Here is a 23,514-nt window from a genome sequence, read left to right as displayed (position 1 = left end):
TAACAGACTACACCCACGGTTGGGACAGGGTATGAATAAAGACTACACCCACGGTGGGGACAGGGTATGAATAACAGACTACACACCTCGGTGGGTACAGGTATGAATAACAGACGGATTACACCCACGGTGGGAACAGGGTATGAATAACAGACTACACCCACGGTTGGAACAGGGTATGAATAACAGACTACACCTCCACGGTGGAACAGGTGATGAATAACAGACTACACCCTACGGTGGGTATAAGGTATGAATAACATACTACACCCACGGTGGGGACAGGGGTATATGAATAACAGGTAGAATTTAGTTTAACCACAGGAACTGTTGTTGGTGACGTAACGAGATGCGGAAGTCACCAACAGCCCGATTAGTCAATCAAGAGATTACATTATAGGTGCCTCATCTAAACGCAATAAAACACGCGTCAACTGGCAAATTCTGGAACAATAAATAGATAACAATATATATATATATATAGTTACACATATATATATATATGTATGTATTGAATATACAGATCCTGTTTTGCATACTAGTTGTGTGTGTATAGCGAATTAATTGCACATGGAAAAGCTAGCCAGGGTCATATCCTATTGAGAGCCATGAAGGAAGCTGATTTTACGTGCGGGCCTCCACAGCCTAGTGCCCGTCGCCGAGGCGGATTTTCTCACTTACTTAGCCCAAAACTGTCCAATGGCTGCTCACGAGTTCTGGCGCAATAGCGGAGTAAGAAGTAAGTAACTTCGTGAAAATCCCGGGTACACCGACTTGGGTCTTCTCCTTTAGAATAACGGTCCGGTTGTTTTATATGAAGTCTCTGCGCTCGGGGAGAAAGTGAGCAAAACGGAGATCGATCCATGGATATGCAGCTGTTTACAGGCGAAAGTTGTTGTTTGTTTGTTTGTTTGTTGTTGCGCTCAGATCCTCACGTCTCGAGTTTTTAACGCCACAAACACAAAAGTTCATTTACTAACACCGATCTGACAGAACAATAACAATCCAACCGCCATTGTTAATTACATACATGTGTTGTTAAACACCACATAGACCCCACCTATATAGGCCTGACTGCGCAATCATCCATAACGAAGGGATTGACTAGACCACGAGTCGGTTCTCTATTTCACTAAAGACATGCAATGTTGCGGGAGCGTGTGATTTGAATTACAGCGCATGTCACAGAGAGAGAGAGAGAGAGAGAGAGAGAGAGAGAGAGAGAGAGAGACAGAGAGAGAGAGAGAGAGAGAGAGACAGAGAGGAGAGAGAGAGAGAGAGAGAGACAGAGACAGAGAGAGAGAGAGAGAGAGAGAGAGAGAGAGGGAGAGAGAGAGAGAGACAGAGAGAGAGAGAGAGAGAGACAGAGAGAGAGAGAGAGAGAGAGAGAGACACAGAGAGAGAGAGAGAGAGAGAGAGACAGAGAGAGAGACAGAGACAGAGAGGGTGGTCTCCCTGCAAAACTCCAATGCCTTTAGCCCGGTTAAAAAGCTACGGGACCAGAGAGGGGGTTGGGGAATAATATCCTAGCTGTCTCTCTCTCTCTCTGCTTTCCTTACCTATTTTTATTTTGACGTTTTGGAAAACCCGTAGTCCTTCCTCTTCGACCGCCATGCTCACCCCGCGGCTCCTCTCTTCACCCCTCGCCTGTGGATAGAGTCTTTGCTCCCACGGTGATCGGGACTCGCGGTGTGTGTGTGTGTGTGTGTCGGGTTTCTTCCGGCAGTCGAGGGAGGCAGGTCTAGTCCAGTTCAAAGGGAGGTGTATCTGTGTAGTTGTCTGTATGGGTTTATATATATATATACGGTTGCCGCCCGGACAGCGGACAGCTGCGTTTCTCCTTCACCCAACCGCTGCCACGAGACACTGGCAGCTCAAACCAGAGCAACGCGTCGAGTGGGCGGGACCTCCACCTTCTCTTTCAGCTGATTTAACGTCAGCGGGCTGATGTCATACAAAGGGGGACGGAGCTGATTAGTCGACGAATGCGTGTTGCTCCAAAGAGGGGGTGGCACAAGGCGCACTGTAACGAATTGGTCGATTGGCAAACCGACTTACCGGAGTCTATCCGGATTGGTTTTTTATACTATAAACATCGACGAGTGCGGGTGAGAAAACATTGTCAAAGATTCCCAAGAAAACATCAAACTGGTTTTTAGCTCGTGCGGTTGACTCGAATTGGTGACATGGAACAAATCCGATTAGGTCATAATGAACCCAAAGGGGCGTAGGTTTGACTAGATGACGAACTAATCCTTGCATTTACATTTAGTCATTTAGCAGACGCTCTTATCCAGAGCAACTCCACAGTAGTGAATGCATACATTTCATTTATTTTTCATGCATTTTTTTTATTTCTTTGTACATTGGCCCCGCGATGGGAAACTCGGACCCATTAACCTTGGTGTTGCAAACACCATGCTGTTGTAAAACACCATGCTCTACCAACTGAGCCACACGGGAAAAGGGTGTAACTTCCCATTAGTTGCCTGCATCCGCATGTATAAACAAGACAAGATAGACCCAAGCCGGTTTGGATCAATTCGGTTCCGTGGCGCTTGAGCTTTTGCCAAACGCTCAGCCTTCGAAGAAATGAGGGTCGTTGACTGCATAAACCTAGTAGGGTGGAGGGGAACATGATGTTATTATAAGTAGTTGGTGATAACATGACCAAACAGGCTTTTTTTTTTTAAGGAAGCCACATCACACTGGGAGATGAGGAGGAGGAGGAGGAGGAGGAGGAAGAGGAAGAGAAACGTAATCACTCAACTCAAATGGACAGACATCGCTTAGATTTATCCAAACAAAGGAAAGCAGTGGTGACCCTCAAATTAGCTCCCCAGTCCAGAACGTACTGCAGGCAAACGGAGGGAACGGGGTAACGAACCCCGGGGCTCCAGCGTGTAAAAGTAACCACTCTACGATCGGGCCAATAGCTGGGAACTGTAGCGTCTCAATACAGAGGATCTCTACAATATCAAATCCAAAATCAAATGTATTTATAAATCCTTTCTTACATCAACTGATATCTCAAAGTGCTGTCACAGAAACCCAGCCTAAAACCCCAAACAGCAAGCAATGCAGGTGTAGAAGCACGGTGGCAGGAAAAACTCCCTAGAAAGGCCAGAACCTAGGAAGAAACCTAGAGAGGAACCAGGCTCTGAGGGGTGGACCAGTCCTTCTGGCTGTGCCGGTGGAGATTAGAAACCTAGAGAGGAACCAGGCTATGAGGGGTGGACCAGTCCTCTTCTGGCTGTGCCGGGTGGAGATTAGAAACCTAGAGAGGAACCAGGCATGAGGGGTGGACCAGTCCTCATCTCGCTGTGCCGGGTGGAGATTAGAAACCTAGAGAGGAACCAGGCTATGAGGGGTGACCAGTCCTCAACAATACATGACTCTACCAGCCCAGTGGTGATGTTCGAGGGGTTGGAGAGGAGAGTGAAGAGATGGACCAAGAGTTAACGGTTCCAATGGGTTTTGACCCGGGACCAAGTCCTGTGGGTTAGCCTCCTTTTCTAGAACAAGCCCTGAATCTAATTATATACCCTCATCTCCCCTATCACATCATCTCCAGTTCCCACCTAAATCCTCCTCCTTTGACCCCCGGGGACGTAGCGAATGTAAGACGGGGACAATGACTTAGCTTGGGGAGTAACCAGCTATCCCTGCTGTGCTATGGTGGAGTAACCAGCTATCCCGCTTTAGCTATGGGAGTAACCAGCTATCCTGCTGTGGCTATGGGAGTAACCAGCTATCCGCTGTAGCTAGGGGAGTAACCAGCTATCCGCTGTAGCTATGGGGGAGTAACCAGCTATCCCGCTGTAGCTATGGGGGAGTAATACCAGCTATCCTGCGCTGTAGCTATGGGGGAGCTAACAGCTATCCCGTGTAGCTATGGGGAGTAACCAGCTATCCGCTGTAACTATTGGGGAGTAACCAGCTATCCGCTGTACTATGGGGGAGTACCAGCTATCCGCATGAAGTATGGGGAGTAACAGCTATCCCGCTGTAGCTATGGGGGAGTAACCAGCTATCCGCTTGTAGCTATGGGGGAGTAACCAGCTATCCAGCTGTAGCTTTGGGGGAGTAACCAGCTTCCGCTGTAGCTATGGTGGAGTAACCCAGCTATCCTGCTGTAGCTATGGGGGAGTAACCAGCTATCCTGCTGCAGCTATGGGGGAGTAACCAGCTATCCCCGCTGTAGCTATGGGGGAGTAACCAACTATCCTGCTGTAGCTATGGAGGGGGAGTAACAGCTATCCTCGCTGTAGCTATGGGGGAGTAACCAGCTGTCCTGCTGCTTAGCTATGGGGAGTATCCTGCTGTCTATACTGATGTTTCTAAATAGGATATTGAGTGTCTGTTCAGTTCTTGTTGTAAGGTGACAGGTTACTGCAACAGCCACATGTGCTGGAGGCTTAGTTAACGTAGTAGTATAGTAGTAGTATGGTGGTAATAGTTGTAGTACAGTTGTGAAGTATGGTAGTAGTATAGTAGTAGTATAGTAGTAGTATAGTAGTAGTATTTAGGGGACAGTTAGTGGTACTGATACGGCCGAGTAGTAGTATGGTAGTAGTATAGTAGTAGTATATTTGGGGGCAGTTAAGTGGTCTGGAGGGCTGAGTATTAGTAGTAGTATAGTAGTAGTATGGTAGTAGTAGTAGTATAGTAGTTAGTGAGGAGACAGGTTAGTGGTACTGAGGGCTGAGATGTGTAGTAGTGTATAGTAGGTAGTAGTTAGTAGTATGGTGAGTGTACTCAGCCCTCCAGTACCACTAACTGTCAACTAATACTACTACTATACTACTACTATACTACTACTATACTGCTGCCCATACTAAATCCTCAGGACCACTAAACTGTCTGTTCTCACACTACACTACTACTACTACTCTACACTATACTCTACTATACTCAGCCCTCCAGTACTCACTTAACTTCTCCTCATGATACTACTGCTATACTCTACTACTATACTACTACTATACTCAGCCCTCCAGTACCACTAACTGTCTCCTCACTTTCATACTCACTACATACTACTACCATACCACTACTATAACTCGACCCTAAAGTACCACTAACTGTCCCCGAAATATACGACTACTATACTACTACTATACTACTACCATACTCAGCCCTCCAGTACCACTAATGTCTCTCACTATACTACTACTATACTACTACTATGCTCAGCCCTCCAGTACCACTAACTGTCCCCTCACTATACTACTACTATACCACTACTATACTCAGCCCTCAGTACCACTAACTGTCCCTCACTATACTACTACTATACTACTACTATACTACTACTTACTACTACTATACTCAGCCCTCCAGCACTAACTGTCTCTCGCTATACTACTACTATACTACTACTATACTACTACTATACTACTACTATACTACTACTATGCTCACTTGTGCCCTCCAGGACCACTACCTGTCCCTCACCTATACTACTACTATACTACTACTATCACTGGCAGCCCTCCTGTACCACTAACTGTCTCCTCACTATACTACTACTATACTACTACTATACTACTACTATTCTACTACTACTATACTACTACTATACTCAGTGCCTCCAGGAACCACTAACTGTCCCTCACATACTACTACTATACTACTACTATACTACTGCTTTACCACTACTATACTCAGCCCTCCAGTACCACTAACTGTCTCCTCACTATACTTACTACCATACTACTAATTATTCTCCCTGTCCGACCACTAACTGTTCTCACTATGCTGCTACTATACTACTACATTGCACACACTACTATACTACTACTATACTCAGCCCTCCAGTACACTAACTGTCCCCTAAATAATACGACTACTATACTACTACTATACTGCTACTACTATACTTCAGCCCTCCAGTACCACTAACTGTCCCTCGATTTACTACTTACTATATTGCTACTATACTCAGCCCTCCAGTACCACTAACTGTCCCTCAAATAGTTTAATTATTACTACTTACTATACTACACAATACTCAGCCTTTCCTGTGCCACTATTGTCCAACCATACCACTACTATTCACACATACTTCAACTATACTACTGCTCACTGTGCTATACTCAGCCCTCAGTATCCAACTGTCCTCACACTATACTACTACAATACTACTCCTGCGACCAGTACACTATACTCAGCCCTCCAGGACCACCAACTCCAACTCACTGTATACTACTACTATACTACTACTATACTACTACTATGCTACTGCTATACTCATACTCAGCCTCCAGTACCACTAACTGTCCCCACACTATACTACTACTAAGTTGCTTCAGCTGTAACAGCCCTCCAGTACCACCAACTGTCCCACACTATACAACACACACTATGCTGTCAGCCCTCAGTGCACCACTAACTGTCCACACACTATACTACACTACTAACTTACTAAACCCTCCAGTACCATAACTGTCTCCTCATACAGTCTATATCTGGCTACTATACTACTACTATACTACTGCTATAGCGCCCTCCAGTACCACTTGCAACTGTTCCTCACTATACTTACTTGTTCAGCCCTCAGTTTACTAACTGTCTCCTCACAATGCTACTACTAGTACTACTACCATACTACTAATTGCACTACTACTATACTAGCCTCCCGAGTACACTAACTGTCTCCTCACATACTACTCATACACATAATATACTACTACTATACTACTACTATACTCAGCCCTCCAGTCACTACTTGTCCTCACTATACTACGTACTTACTGTACTATACTACTATACAGCTACTCACGTGCCCTCGGTACACTAACGATCCCCCATATACCACTGCTACACACTACTACTACTACTATGTTACAGCTATACTACCACTAGTATGGTGAGGAGATAAATTGCTTAGTGGTACTGGAGGGCTGATTATACAGTAGTAGTATAAGGAGGCAGTTAGTGGTACTGAGATAATATAGTAGTGTATAGTAGTGTATAGTAGTAGTATAGTAGTAGTATAGTGAGGAGACAGTGAGTGGAACCGGGGGCTGAGTGATAGTCGTGTATAGTCAGCAGTATAGCAGTAGTATAGCAGTCAGTACAGTGAGACAGTTAGTGTACTGGAATACTGAGCATAAAAAAAATATAGTAGTAGTATAGTAGTTGTAAAGTGAGGTGACAAAGAAATGGTATGGAATGCAGTAGTATAGCAGTAGCACAGCAGTAGTACAGTGAGGGGACATTGGTGGTACTGGGGCTGAGTATGCAGAGTATAGTAGTAGTATAGTAGTTAGTAGTGGTTACGTGGCAGTATAGTAAGAGACAGTTAGTGGTATTGCTGGGGGGCTGATATAGTGGTAGTATGTAGCAGTATAGTGAAGACGTTAAAGTAGTCTGGAGGGCTTATATAGTAGTAGTGAAACATAGAAGAGAATAGTAGTAGTATAGCAGTAGTATAGCGGCAGTATAGTGAAGAGACAGTTGGTGGTACTGCGATGTTTGGGGTGTATAGGTGTAGTGGTAGTAGATGTAACATGAGGACACACAGTTAGTGGTACGAAGCTGGAGTATGGTAGTAGTATAGTAGTAGTATAGTAGTAGTATTGTGAGGAGACAAAGTAAAAGTATCTGGAGGGCCGAGCATGGTAGTGGTATAGTAGTTAGCAGAAGTATAGTAGTGTATAGTAGTAGTAAAGTGAAGAGACAGTTAGTGGTCCAAGGGCTTTAAGTAGTAGTGATAGGTAGTAGTATAGTAGTAGTATTAGTAGTATAGTCAGTAGTATTATTGGTAGTATCTGAGTAGTATTGTGGCGAGGAGACAGTTAGTTGTACTGGAGGGCTGAGTATAGTAGTAGTATAGTAGTAGTATAGTAGTAGTATAGTAGTAGTATAGTGAGGGGCAGTTAGTGGGTACTGGAGGGCTGAGTAAGTAGTATAGTAGTAGTATAGTAGTAGTAACAGTGAGGAGACCGTTAGTGGTACTGGAGGGGCTGAGTATAGTGTTGTATAGTAGTAGTATAGTAGTAGTATGTAGTAGTATGGGATGAGACACTGGTTGTAGTGGTACTGAGGGCTGAGTAGTGGTGTTTAGTAGTAGTATAGTAGTATTGTATAGCAGTAGTATAGCAGTAGTATGGTAGTAGTGTAGTGGTGGTATAGTGAGGGGGAAAGGTTAGTGGTCCTGGAGGGCTGAATATAGTAGTAGTATAGTAGTAGTAAGTAGTAGTATAGTAGTAGTATAGTAGTAGTATAGTAGTAGTGATAGTGTAGCATAGTAGTAGTATAGTAGTAGTATAGTAGTGTATAGTAGTAGTATAGTAGTAGTATGGTGTGAGTATAGTAGTATAGTAGTGGTATAGTAGTGGTATAGTAGTAGTATATTGGTAGTATAGTAGTAGTATAGTGAGGGAACAGTTAGTGGTCCTGGAGGCTGTGCGGTATAGTAGTAGTATAGTAGTGAGTATAGTAGTAGTATAGTAGTAGTATAGTAGTAGTATGGTAGTAGTATATTGGTAGTATGTAGTAGTATAGTGAGGGAACAGTTAGTGGTCCTGGAGAGCTGAGGGAGTGACTGAAGTAGTATCGTTAGTCAGTCAGTCAGTTTCAGTCAAATCAAATAACAGGTCAGTCAGTCAGTCAGTCATCAGTGTCAGTTAGTTAGCTAGTTGGTTAGTTAAAGATAGTAGAAGTTAGTTAGATTAGTTGTAGTTAGTTGGTTCTTTGTTAGTTGAAGAAGTTAGCTAGTTAGTTAGTTAGCTATGAGTTCCATTGGTTCAGAATAACAAGACAGTGGGTCTCTACATCCAGATAGGCTCCCAGTGAAACAGTAAAATGACAGAGACCGACATTAACTAACAGACATTTATGACATGATGCATGTGGTTTTAGTACAAAGCTGCCTTGGAGGCTACGCCCTGTGGTAAACCACGGGCGTGTGTGTGTGTGTGTGTGTGTGTGTGTGTGTGTGTGTGTGTGTGTGTGTGTGTGTGTGTGTGTGTGTGTGTGTGTGTGTGTGGTGTGTTGTGTGTGTGTGTGTGTGTGTGTGTGTGTGTGTTTGGGGGTGAAGAAGAGAGAGTGAGCGTAGATTTTAACCAAGCTCATTCTTTTTCAATGCATGTACAGTTGAAGTTCAGAAGTTTACATACACTTGTAGCCAAATACGATTTAAACAGTTTTTCCACAATTCCTGACATTTAATCTAAAAAAAAATCCTGTCTTATGTCAGTTAGATCAACACTTTATTTTAAGAATATGAAATGTCAGAATAATAGTGAGAGAGAATGATTTATTTCAGCTTTTATTTCTTTCATCACATTTCCCTGGGTACGAAGTTTACATACACTCAATTAGTATTTGGTAGCATTGCCTTTAAATTGTTTAACTTGGGTCAAACGTTTCAGGTAGCCTTCCACAAGCTTCCCACAATAAGTTGGGTGAATTTTTGGGCCATTCCTCCTGACAGAGCTGGTGTAACTGAGTCAGGTTTGTAGGCCTCCTTGCTCACACACACTTTTCAGTTCTGCCCACAAATGTTCTATAGGATTGAGGTCAGGGCTTTGTGATGGCCACTCCAATACCTTGACTTTGTTGTCCTTAAGCCATTTTGCCACAATTTTGGAAGTATGCCTGGAGTCATTGTCCATTTGGAAGACCCATTCGAACCAAGCTTTAACTTCCTGACTGATGTCTTGAAATGTTGCTTCAATATATCCACATAATTTTTCCTTCCTCATGATGCCATCTATTTTGTGAAGTGAACCGGTACCTCCTGCAGCAAAGCACCCCCACAACATGATGCTGCCACCCCTGTGCACGGTTGGGATGAAGTTGTTCGGCTTGCAAGCCTCCCCCTTTTTCTCCAAACATAACGATGGTCATTATGGCCAAACAGTTAGCATTTTTTTGTTTCGAATCAGACCAGAGGACATTTCTCCCGAAAATGCAGTTGCTCATGTGCGATTACGCTGTCGTCCCCGGCTTTATATGCGGTTTTGGAGCAGTGGCTTCTTCCTTGCTGAGCGGCCTTTCAGGTTTGCGATATTCGGACTCATTTTACTGTGGATATTGATACCTTTGTGCCTGTTTCCTCATCAGCATCTTCACAAGATCCTTTGCTGTTTTCTGAGATTGAGTTGCACTTTTTCGCACTTAAAGTACATTTCATCTCTGAAAGGAGACAGAGCGTGTCTCCTTCCACAAGCGGGTGTGGCTGGTGGTCCCATGGTGTTTTTACTTCGCGTGCTGTTGTTTGTACAGATGGGCATTGGTACCTTAAGGTGTTTGGAAATTGCTCCCAAGATGACTGAACTTGTGGCAGGTCTACAACCTCACTGCTGAGGTCTTGGCTGATTTCTTTTGGTTTTTTTCCATGATGTCAAGCAAAGATCCACTTTGAGTTTGAAGAATAGGCCTTGAAATACATCCACAGTACACCTCCAATTGACTCCAAATTACCTCAATTATTGCACTGTCAGAAGCTTCTAAAGCCACTGACATAATTTTTCTGGAATTTTCCAAGCTACCCAAAGGCACACAGTTAACTTGAGTGTGTATAAACTTCTCACCAGCTGGAAGTGTGGCAGTGAATTATAAGTGAAATAATCTTTCTGTAAACAATTGTTGGAAGAAACTTCATGTATCATGCACATATTGGATGTCCTAACCGACTTGCCAAAACTATAGTTTATTAACCGGGAAATTTGTGGCGTTGTTGAAAACGGTTTTTAATAACACAACGCCAAAGGTATGTAAACTTCCAACTTCAACTGTGAAATTTTGCTGGGTTGAGTGTCACGTCCCCTGGCTGGTATAAGGGTTTATTGTTATGGTAGATTTGGTCAGGACGTGGCGTATTTGTTTATGTGGTTCAGGGCTGGTGTGTTGGTAAGAGGGCGTTTGATTTAGTATTTCCGGGTTTTGGTTTTATGATCTATGTTTACGTAATTTCTATTTTGAGTCTAGTGTGTCTGTTTCTATGTTTGGGTTCATTGGGTTGGGATTCTCATTGAAGAGCAGGTGTTGTCTATTTGCCTTTGATTGAGAGTCCCAGCCCTACTGAGGAGTGTGTTTGTGTTTAGCCTGTTGTTAGAAATTGTTCTTGGATTGCTGTGTTTGTCATTTGTTTATTTTTGTATCCGATGTATTTTTTTTGTTTTCCCCTTTTCCCGTAGTTAAGAAGATGAGTATACACATACCTGCCTTATTTGGTCCTCCATTTCTTTCGGCTTAAACGTGACAGTTAGATTACTTGTTTAGATATTACTGCAATTAAGACTACGCTTACAACATTTCGCTACGCTAAGCTTAACACTCCCCAACCACGTGCCTATACGACAAATAACATTTGACTTGATTTGAAGAGTTGAAGAGTTTATTACCACGCAGACACGGGTGTTGAAGAGTCTGATCGTTTATTATCACATGAACCGCGTGTGTTGAAGATCCGTTTTGACACCACTAACGTGTGTGTTCGAGGGTCTCGTTTATTACCACATGTTCGGACGGGTGTTGAAGTCCGTTTATTATCACATGAACCGGCGTTGTGTTGAAAGAGGTCGGTTTGTTGCCATATGGAACCCGTGTGTGAGGGTCCGTTTATTACCACATGCCAGACACGGTGTTGAAGAGGTCGTTTATTACCACATGGACACGTGTGTTGAAGGGGTCCGTTTATTATCGCTTTAGGCATGTATGTTTGAAAGAGGTAAGTTTGTTAGCAATTTCATCAACCCAAATACCAAGAAGCAGGTCTTCTCGTCACATATACAAAAACAACCAATAGATACATACTCAAAGCCTCGGTTCAAATATATTCTATAACATTCTGTCTAGCAAGAAAAAACACTTTGCGTTTTGGGGTATTGAGCAAGACTCTAAATGCAGATTCTGTCATGTAGAAGAGGAGGCAAAATGCTTGTGTCGCCTGTGGTCAGTCCACTAAATCAGGTTGGCTTACGGGTTCAAAGGCAGCATCATCACATCAATCAGACTACGTGATACCGCCCTTGGCCCTTCCATCTTTGGCGACCTCGGCGTTACTGTCCTTCAATTAACACAAATCCGTATAAAATATTCATATACAAAACACACAAAATTTCGTCTCCAATAACTGAACCTCTTTTAAACCATTTGCTAGACACCGATTCATCCTTGAAAGTACAAATTGCTACTAGAACTGGAAATTCAACAGCAATGAATTAAGTGTAAGGAAGCTAAGCAAGGGGGTAGTGTTGGGAAGGGAGCTTTTAGGCATATTTCTTTCCTTAAAAATCAACTAGTGTTATTGAACAATATTAATTAAATGCAAATATCTTCCTATAAAGGCTAAAATAGTCCATATGGGTGTAAGCTACTAGTGGATTTCCTTATTTATTTTTGTATTTGTTAAGTCCTGACCAGTAAGGGGGTTAATTGTTACTTGACAGTTTGGTCCCGGGGCGTGGCAGGGGAGTGTTTGTTTTGTGTGGTTCGGTGGTTTTGTGGATGTTCTACATTTTTATTTCTATTGCGTTTATCTAGTTTCTCTATTTGTTTGGGGTTTTGTTAATGACCTCCAATCAGAGGCAGCTGGTTGTCGTTGTCTCTAGTTGGAACCATATATTCAGTTGGGTTAGTTTTCTCTTGTGTTTTTTGGGTGGTTGTTTCCGGTATGAGTCTGTGCACCTTACTGGGCTGTTGTTGGTAGATGTTGTTTGGTTTAAGTGTTTTCTTTCCCAATAAAATAATAAGATGATCAATATACTCTCCATATCGTTTAGGTTACCCATACGGTAGGCTTGGACAGTATTAGGCTACCTGTGGCATTACAGATAACACTGTGTTATCCCAATGTGATTTATGTCGAGGTGTTTGTCTTGTTATTGTTCTTTTGTGCAATACGGTCAAGAAAATGTGGGCACACCTACTCATTCAAAGAGTTTTTCTTTATTTTTTTACTATTTTCTATATTGTAGCATAATAGTGAAGACAAACTATGAAATAACACATGGAATCATGTAGTAACCAGAGAAGGTTGAACAAATCAAAAGATAATTTTATATTTGACGATTCTTCCAGTAGCCACCCTTTGCCTTGATGACGGCTTTGCACACTCTTGGCGTTCTCTCCAGCCAGCCTCATGGGGTATCACCTGGAAGTGCATTTCAGTTTCAGCTGCGTGTCAAATGTTGGTTTGTGGAATTTCTTTCCTTCATGTTTGAACCAATCGGTTCGTGTTGTGACAAGGTAGAGGTATTATACGAGATGGCCCTATTTGGTTAAAGAGAAACGGGGTACGTTATGGCGGCACAGCTCAAATAAAGTAAAAAAACAACAGATCCATCTGTGAGTAATGTCTGTGATTGCTCACATACATCGGTCGCACCACTCCACCCACGCCGGCATTTGCCATGGTGATCTTTGGAGTCTTGTGTGCGGCGCTCGGCTAATGAAACCCCATTTCAACAAGCTCCCGACAAACGGTTCTTGTGCTGCCCGTTGCTTCCAGAGGCAGTTTGGAACTCGGTAGTGGGCGTTACCGAGGACAGGTGATTTTTACGCGCTGTGCGCTTCGGACTCAAGCGTTCACGTTGTATGGAGCGTGTGTGTGGCCTACAGGCAGCGGCTGACCGTTGTTGCTACAAAGTTCCACTTCACAAACCATGCACTTCACAGTTGACGGGAGGGCAGCTCTGGAGGCAGGGTGACAAGCAACTTGTTTGTAAAGGTGGCATCTGTTAAGGTGCCACGTTGAGGAGTCACTGAGCTCGTCGGTGAGGCCCATTCTATTTCCAATGTTGGTCTTATGGTTGCATGGCTCTTTGCTCGATCTTATACACCTGTCAGCAAATGAGTGTGGCTGAAATAGCAAAATCATTCATTTGAAATTGTGTCCACATACTGCTGTGTACATATGGTTAAAGGTATGAGCAGTTGGACGGATGGTGAACATCACTACACTCAGAGAAACGGGTGTTATTTAAACAACCGGGGTTCTTGGACTGTCCCCGCATAGGAGAACCCTTTGAAAAAAACAATTTTGGTTCCCAGGTAGAACCCTTTTGGGTTCCATTCCAGAACCCTTTCCCACACGAAGGCGGGTTCTGCATGGAACCCAAAAAAGGTCTATCCGGAACAAAAAGTTCCTCCCCTATGGGACAGAACTTTAAACACTTTTTAAATGTTCCCCTCCTCGTCTCCGTTCCTTCATCGTTTTCCTTTTCATTACGTTGAATCAGTTAGGAGTAAGGAGAGGGAGACGCAGAAAACCCCTTGATAAATCTACAGATAGCAGACTCTGTGCTTGCCTTCAAGGTCCCAAACAGTGTAAAAAACAGTGTCTTTTTCTATTCTACATTAGGAGCCACCACGGACCAGGGTTAGTCATGGCTGTGTCTTGCCAAAGCCATGCCCAAAGCATTCAGGCTGGAAACCCTTCTGGCTTTATGAAGTGGAGACAACGCACAGCCTGTTAGTGAGCGGTCTACACGGAGCTGTTGTCCCATAATCCCTCTAGGGATCAGAAGGTAGTAGACGACTTCAGAGGGGAAGAGGTCATTTATAGCCTGTTTAACATTATAGACCATCTCTGGTAAGCTAGCAGTCCGGACTAAAGGTCCATACATAATCGGCCACCTAGTGTCAGTCGGGTGAGTTGCTGCTGACTTCCAACTTCACATGTCCCCCGAGTCCCGTCGTTACGCCCGCTGACCATGGCCAGCATTCCGTCGATCTTGCCGTCCCCGTCGTCCGTGGTCCCCGTCGTCCCGGTAGTCCCCGTGGTCGTGTCCCGTCGTCCCGGTCCCGGTCGTCCCGTCGTCCCGTCGTCCTCCGTGCGTCCCCGTGGTTCCCCGTTCGTCCCCGTCGTCCGCCCCTGTCCCCCGGTCGTCCGTACGTCCCCTGCGTCCGATGGTCGTGGTCTTTGCCCACCGGGGTCCCGATGATGCGTCCCCTCGTTCCCCGATGTCGTCGTCCCACGTCTGATGGTCCCCGTGGGTCCCGACGTGGTCCCGTGGGTCCCCCATCGTCCCGTGGAGTCCCCACGTCCCGTTAATGGGTCCGTCGTCCCGTGGTCCCGTGGTCGTCGTGGTCCCCCCCGTCGTCCCGTACGTCCTGATGGGTCTGGTCCCGATCGTCACGTCGTCACGTCGTCCTCTATGGTTTGTCGTCCCCGTGCGTCCCCATGTCCCGTGAGTCGGCGAAGTCCCCAACGTCCCGTGGGTCCCGTGATCTACCAGTCGGTGGTGCCGCCGTCCCCGTGGGTCCCCGTCGTCCCCGGTCGTCCCCGTCGTCCCCGTGAGTCTTGCGTGGTCCCCCGTCGTCCTGTGGACACCATGCTGCCCACAGGGGTTTGAGGTCTCTGGCACAGATGGGGTTCGTTCCCCTGACCAGGATCTGTGGTTCGGAGCCCGCCACAGGCGTTTCCTGTCCTTTACTACAACAACATCCAAATCACCTCCATGCAAGCAACATCCAATCACACCTCCATGCCACAACCAACATCCAATCCACCTCCATACTACAGCAACGTCCAATCACACCTGCACTTACCGCAACAACATCCAATCACACCTACTTACTACAACTTAACGTCAATCACTCACTTGCCTGACTTAACGTCAATCACACCCTGCACTGTAAACCAACATCGATCACTACTTGCTACCGACTTAACGTCCAATCTATCTTACTACGGCTTTGCGTCCAGTCACACCTATAACACTGCCGACAACGTCCAGTCACCTGCCGCTGACTTAACGTCCAAGTCACGCATCCATACTACAGCTTATCGATCTTGCACCTGCTTGCACAACAGCTTAGCATCGATCGCACCTGACCACAAGCAACGTCCAGTCACGCCTGCTTGCCGCGGCTTTGCGTCCAGTTCACCTGCACTTGCTGCAACCCGGCATTGATCACCTGACCACTGTAACCAACGTCCAGTTCACCTGCTTACTGCGACGGCGTCAGTCACGCCTGCGCCTGCAACTTTACGTCGAATCACCTGCTTGCTGCGGCAACGTCAGTCGCGCCGCTTACTGTAACTGCGTCAATCACGCCTGCCACTGCAACGTCAGTCACACCTGCTTACTGTAACCCAACGTCGATCACACCTGCTTACTGCAACAACGTCCAATCACTCGCACTGTAATATCAGTCACTGCTGTAATGGCATCCAATCACACCTGTACAACCACGGCAACATCTCCAGTCACCCAACACTGCAAACCAACGTCAATACCACCTCCATACACCAACCAACGTCAATCACGTCTCACTTACTGCAACAACGTGAAATCCTACTTACTACAACTTTACGTCCAAATCCCTTTAGTACCCCGTCATCGTACTCCAAACACAGAATAGGCTGGCAAAAGAAGAGTGGTGTATGTTTGTGGCCCAGCTTTCTAATCAATAAATATTCTCACAATTTCAAAAACAAACACACATGGTTAGAACAGCTGTTTGGGCGTGACAGACTAAGCTTGACCACCCCTGACGGCTGTTACCCCAGGCAGTTGACCACACCACTATCAGTTTGACCCACACCCACAGACGGTGACCACCCCCACACAGTGACCACGGACTAAGCTTGGCATCATACAGAAGACTCGATGCTGTAATCGCTGCCAAAGTTAATTCAACAAAATTACTTTGAATACTTATGTAAATGTTATATTTCAGAATTTTTATTTTTTTTAATACATTTTGCTGTGTCATTGCCGTTATGGTGTGTAGATAGATGAGAGAGAAAAAAACGATTTAATCCGTTTAGAATAAGAGGCCGTAACGTAACAAAATGTGGTGGAAAAACTGAAGTGGTTGATATCTAAGATAGCATAGCTTCGCATTGACAGTTGGTTGAAAATTAGGTAGGTGGGGCGCAGGAGGAATCCTGTATAAGCTTGTACATTCATTTCCTTGACAACTTCCTTCAGAATAGCTCTGCTCCTCTCCGCTAAGCACAAGAGTATGAAAACCTGATGTCTGCGGGGCTGTTTCGGAGTTAAATGCTGTACAACCACCTTCCCGGGTGCTGGATTGACCATGCAGAGAGCCTTTACAGGCTTTTATCAGAACAGAAGGGAAGACAAAACATCACACTTCCTCTCATTTTCTTTGGAGGTTCCTATGGTAATGAACTAAGCAGACCAGACTGACTATTTGCTATTGCCTTGGTGTCTATGGAAGAAGCCATCCCATTAAGTAATTGGAACTGATCATTTTAAGGCTATCCACCATTATTTGGTTTTAGCTTAATTTTGTTTTTCCTGTGCCCCATTAGTGGGGTCCATGGAAACATGACCAGAAACATTGTTTCCTTACTGTTTAACGAATCCATGTATAAACCTCGAACAAAGATAAATTTAGCCTATACCCCTTCTGTTTTTTAAACAATTAGCTATAGGCAGTGTATTACATTTACATTTTAGGCATTTGGCAGGTAGCTCTTATCCCAGAAGCGACTTACAGTAGTGAATGCAAACATTTTCGCACATTTTTTTCTCCCTACATGTTTTCTATTAAATAGCTACACATTGACTTATATTTATTTATTGACTTAATTTAATTGTCATTAGACATTTTTTTAATAAAAATAACAGGTCAGCGGCCCATTTCATTGTTCTAAATAATTGTAGTGTCCTTTAAAAAGTCCTTCCCGGTCTCTCTTCACCTTGAACGGACACGTTTTTAGAACTATACTCTGTTACTGTCTTTGGTATCAGACAACGGTTTTCCACCTCTCCTCAATTTCTCTTACTATTGTTTTCCATTTGTTTCTACGACCGATCGCGGCAGCTCATTGTACCGAAGAACCGTTTCCTTTCCACGGTTTGCTCCTAAAAAGACGGGCGCGGCTTCTTACTCTCCTCCCCGCTTCCCGGAATGATGGACGAGGATCATCGCTATCCTCTGACACGGCGTGGACCCAGGGCGGGCATGCAATTCGTTACCCCGCTGCTTTTTACACTACCATTCATTCATTACAATTGTACAGTAACGACTAGCTTGATGATTTTTTTTTGTTGTCTGGGCTCTACCTTGTTGGTCCAATTTGTGGTTAAAACTTGTTAGAAACTACTGTTAAGTTTGCTAAAAGTTTTGAGTAATTCTTGTTTTGTTTTTTAACATGCCAGTCGCCGGGTCCGTCGGTAAAGCAGGATTTAGTTTGGCAATAGATGGCTAATTTAACAAGCTAAGATCATATAGCAAACCATCAGAACATAATGTCCCTGAATTGGAATCACAATAAAATACTGACAGCCCATTGATTTGACCGAACTAGGAAGGTTATTCTTCCCTCTTTTATAAGACTCAGATAAAAATAGATCATTATTATTGTTGCTGCCATGTTTTGTTGAAATGTTTCAGTGACTAGCTAGTGAGGTTGCTGTGACTGAGTGTGGTGGAACTGGGTGGTTGAACTCAGAACGGAGACGCTGATGGAAACAGGATGTCTGTTGACAGCCTTCACCCAACTGTACAGGCCCTGTCTGTCTGTCTGTCCTGTCTACCCCCTGTATCTGCTCTGTCCTGTCTGTCTGTCTGTCCTGTCTGCCCTGCCCTATCTACCCTGTCCTGTCTGTCTGTTTGTCTACCTGTCTAGCTACTTTCTGTCCTGTTTAGCTACTGTCTGTCTGTCTGTCTGTCTGTCTGTCCTGTCTGGCAACTTTCTGTCTGTTTTTCTACCCTGTCTAGCTACTTTCTGCCCTGTCTAGCAACTGTCTGTCTGTCTGTCTGTCTAACTCTGTCTGTTTGTCTGTCTGTCTGTCTGTCTGTGTCTGTCAGAGCTTCTAGCTACACCATTGATCCTCTGCTGAAGATCAAAGGTTTCTCTGACTCAGACATCTCTTTGAGCAGGTCTATAGACCCCATCTCTGTAAACAGGTCTATAGACTGACATCTCTATGAAGCAGGTCTATAGACTATCTACTGCAGGTAAGGTCTACACCAGTTGGTATAGACTGGCATCACCTCTGAGCAGGTCTATAGACTGGCATCTCCTGAGCAGTTATAGGCTGTATCTACTTTGAGCAGGTCTATAGACTGGCATCTCTATGAAGCAGGTCTATGAGACTGACATCTCTAGGCATGTCTATAGACTGGCATCTCTATGGGCATGTCTATAGACTGGCATCTCTATGGGCAGGTCTATAGACTGGCATCTCTATAGAGCAGGTCTATGAGCTGGCGCTCTCTATGGGCGGAGTCCATATACTGACATCTCTATGAGCAGGTCTATATACTGACATCTCTATGAGCAGTCTATAGACTGACATCTCTATGAAGCAGGTCTATAGACTGACATCTCTATGAGCAGGTCTGAGCGGCATGCTATGGGCAGGTCTATGAACTGACATGCCTCTATAGGCAGGTCTATGAGCTGGCATCTCACATGAGCAGTCTATAGACTGGCATCTCTGTGGGCAGGTCTATAGACTGGCATCTCTGGGCAGGTCTGCCAGGCCAGTCTCTGAGCAGGTCTATAGACTGACATCTCTGTAAGACAGGTCTATAGACTGACATCTCTGTGGGCAGTCCTAGACTGGCATCTATGGGCAGGTCTATAGACTGGCATCTCTGTAGGCAGTCTATAGACTGGCATCTCTATGAGCAGAGTCTATAGACTGGCATCTCTATGGGCAGGTCTGTAGACTGGCATCTCTATGGGCAGTCTATAGACTGGCATCTCTGTAGAGCAGGTCTATGAACTGGCATCTCTGTCAGGCAGTCTATAGACTGTCTCTATGGGCAGGTCTATAGACTGGCATCCTCTATGGGCAGGTCTATAGACTGACATCTCTATGAGCAGGTCTATAGACTGGCATCTCTTTGAGCAGGTCTATGAACTGGCATCTCTGAGCAGGTCTATAGACTGGCATCTCCCCTTGGGCAGGTCTGTAGACTGGCATCTCTATGGGCAGGTCACATAGACTGGCATCTCTATAGGCAGGTCTATGAACTGGCATCTCATGGGCAGGTCTATGGGCTGACATCTCCTATGTTGAGTCTATAGACTGACATCTCTATGGTTGTCTATGAACTGGCATCTCTATGGGCCAGGTCTATACCAGTTGGTATAGACTTTCAGAAATATTACACACTATTATATTGATACATAGCTGACAGTGACGGGTAGTCTATAAATAGCATTGTTTGGTCATAAACATGGTTAGCAGGTAATGCGAGTGTAGTGAAATGCTTGTGCTTCTAGTTCTGAAGGGTACAATAATATCTAACAAGTAATCTACCAGTCCCACAACAACTACCTAATAAACACACATATAAAGGGGTGAGAATGAGAATATGCACATATAAATATATGGATGACGATGGCGAGCAGCATTGTAAAGATGCAGTAGATGGTATAGAGTACAGTATATACATATGAGATGAGTAATGTAGGGTATGTAAACATTATTAAAGTGGCTAATGATTCATTTATTAAAATGGCTAGAGATTTGAGTCGGTATGTTGGCAGCAACCTCTCAATGTTAGCGATGGCTGTTTATCAGTCTGATGGCCTGGAATGATAGAAGCTGTTTACCAGTCTGGTGGCCTGGAATAGAATGTTTACAAGTCTGATGGCCTGGAGATAGAAGCTTGTCTGATGGTCTGGAGATTGAAGCTGTTTATCAGTCTGATGGTCTGGAATAGAAGCAGTTTGTTAGTCTGATAGCACTGAGAAAGAAGCTGGGTTTTCCCGCAGTCTGTGGCCTGGAGATAGAAGCTTTGTTTACCAGTCTGATGGCCTGGAGATAGAAGCTGTCTGATGGTCTGGAGACAGAAGGCTTGTTTATCCGAGTCTGATGGCCCGGTGAAGAAGCTTTCGGTCTGATGGCACTGGAGATGAAAGCTGTTTATCAGTCTGATGGTCTGGAGGTAGAAGCTGTTCACCAGTCTGATGGCCTGGAGACAGAAGCTGTTTATCAGTCACGGCGGTCTGGAGATAGAGGCTGTTTACCAGTCTAGCGGCCTGGAGATAGAAGCTTGTTTACCAGTCATGGCGCTGGTGTGAAGCTGTTTCTCAGTCAGACGGTCTGGGAGTAGCCAAGCTATTTACCAGTCTGGCGGCTCTGGAGATTGAAGCTGTTTACCAGTTCTGATGAAGCTGGAGGTGAAGCTGTTTTAGGATCTGCACCTAATGGCTGTTTTAGTTGTTTGGTTGCATGTGTCTGCAGTATGTCAAGTGTTACTCATTGTGGAAACGTGTGTGTGTTGTTGTGTGTGTGCTGTGTGTGTGTTTTGTTTTCGGTCCAGATAGTGTGTGTGAAGAGTTCAGAGTGTGTAGCTGTTCGGTCCGATAGTGTGTGTGTATTTTATATCCTTCAACATCTGTGTCCTCTCTCTCCCTCCAGAGCCTGAGAAGGAAAGCCGGTCGTGTGACGTCGAAACACGGCGCGGGCCGGAAGCGTGAGTGATGCGGCGGTGGTGGAACAACGGAGGCGGTGACCGGGCTGTCGGGGGGGGCTCAAAGTGCGCCGTCCAGCAGCCACGCTGCCACGCTCCTGGTCGCGCTGCCACTGCCTGGTTTGCGCTGCCACCGCACTTCACGCAGTTACGCTGCCACTTCCTGGTTCGCTGCCACTTTCCGTTCGCAACCACTTCCTGGATGCGCTGCCACACTTCCTGGTCCACGCTGCCGCTTCCTGGTTACGCTGCCACTTCACCGGATTCACGGCTGTCACTTCCTGGTTACGCTGCCACTTCCTGGTCACGCTGCCACTTTCCTGGTCACGCTGCCACTTCCTAGGTCACGCTGCCACTTCCTGGTCACGCTGCATGTAGCATTAGCCTGTGGTTATTTAGCAACACCATGTCTCTCTCTCTCTCCTCAGATTCCTCATCCTAGGATAATCCATCCGGAGTATCACATCGGGATCAAAAATGGATATGAGATTGTTCCCTAAAGCTCTCAAGAGAAAATCAGGTATGGAGGATTTGTGTGGGCCATGTAACAAGATTTGCACGTTGATATACACTGCAAAGTGTGTGGACATCTGCTCGGTCCAACATCTCGTTCCATATTCATGGGCTTTAATATGGGTTGGTCCCCCCCCACTTTGCTGTACTAGCCTCCCTCTTCTGGGAAGTCATTAATATGGAGTTGGTCCCCCCTTTGCTGCTATAACAGCCTCTCTACTCTTAGAAGTCGTTAATATGGATTGGTCCCCCTTTGCTGCTATAACGGCCTCCACTCTGAGGGAAGTCAGTAATGTTGGTCTTCCTTTTTGCTGCTATAACAGCCTCCACTCTTCAGGAAGGCATTAATATGGAGTTGGTCCCCCTTTGCTGCTTAACAGCCTCCCACTCTTCTGGGAAGTCGTTAGTCTGCGTTGGTCCCCCTTTGCTGCTATAACAGCCTCCACTCCCCTGGGGGTCAGTATACAGTTGGTCCCCTTTCCTATAACAGCCTCCACTCTTCCAGGGAAGGCATTAATATGGAGTTGGTCCCCCTTTTGCTGCTATAACAGCCTCCACTCTTCAGGGAAGTCATTAATATGAGTTGGTCCCCCTTTGCTGCTGTAACAGCCTCGCTCTTCTGGGGAAGTCATTAATATGGATTGGTCCCCACTTTGCTGCTATAACAGCCTGCACTCTTGGGAAGTCACTAATATGAGTCGGCCCTCCTTTGCGGCTGTAACGGCCTGCTACTCTTCAGGAAGGCATTAATATGGAGTTGGTCCCCCCTTTGCTGCTATAACAGCCTTTTCTCCACTCTTCAGGAAGTGTTTAATATGGAGTTGGTCCCCCTTTGCTGCTATAACAGCCTCCACTCTTCAGGAAGTCATTCAGTATGGAGTTGTTCCCCCTTTGCTGCTATAGCAGCCTCCACTCTTCAGGAAGTCATTGTGTGAGTTGATTCTTTATACGCTTTGCTGCTATAGCAGCCTCCACTCTTCGAGAAGTCATTAATATGAGTTGGTTCCCCCCCTTTTCTGCTATTAGCAGCCTCCACTCTTCAGGAAGTCATTATATGGAGTTGGTCCCCCTTTGCTGCTATAACGTCCTCCACTCTTCTGGAAGTCATTAATATGGGAGTTGGCCCCCCCTTAGCATGCTATAACGGCCTCCCGCACTCTTCTGGAAGTCATTAATATAGGAGTTGGTCCCCAGCTTTGCTGCTCTAACAACCTCCACTCTTCCGGGAAGGCATTAATATGGAGTTGGTCCCCCTCCTTTCTATAACTGCCTCCACTCTTCAGGGAAGGCTACATTAATATGGAGTTGGACTACACCCCTTGCCTTGCTTAAGCCTCCCACTCTTCTGGGAGATCATTAATGTGAGTTGGTCCCCCCTTTGCTGCTATAGGCCTCCACTCTTCGGGAAGAGCATTAATGTGGAGTGGTCCCCCCTTTACCGCTGCTACTAACAGCCTCACTCTCTTCAGGGAAGGCATTAAGCTATGGGTTGGTCCCCCTTTTCTGTTGGGTCCCGGCTCGCGGTCGGCGTTCCAGGTCATAAGTGTTGGTGGGGTTGGAGGGTCGGAAAGGTTCTATGCAGGCCAGTCAGGTTCTTCCATGCTATCCTAACAACCGTTTCTGTATGGACAT

This window comes from Salmo salar, chromosome ssa16 (genome assembly GCF_905237065.1).
Source record: "Salmo salar chromosome ssa16, Ssal_v3.1, whole genome shotgun sequence".
NCBI classification, from domain to species: domain Eukaryota; kingdom Metazoa; phylum Chordata; class Actinopteri; order Salmoniformes; family Salmonidae; genus Salmo; species Salmo salar.
Note: the sequence above shows the minus strand (reverse complement) of the source record.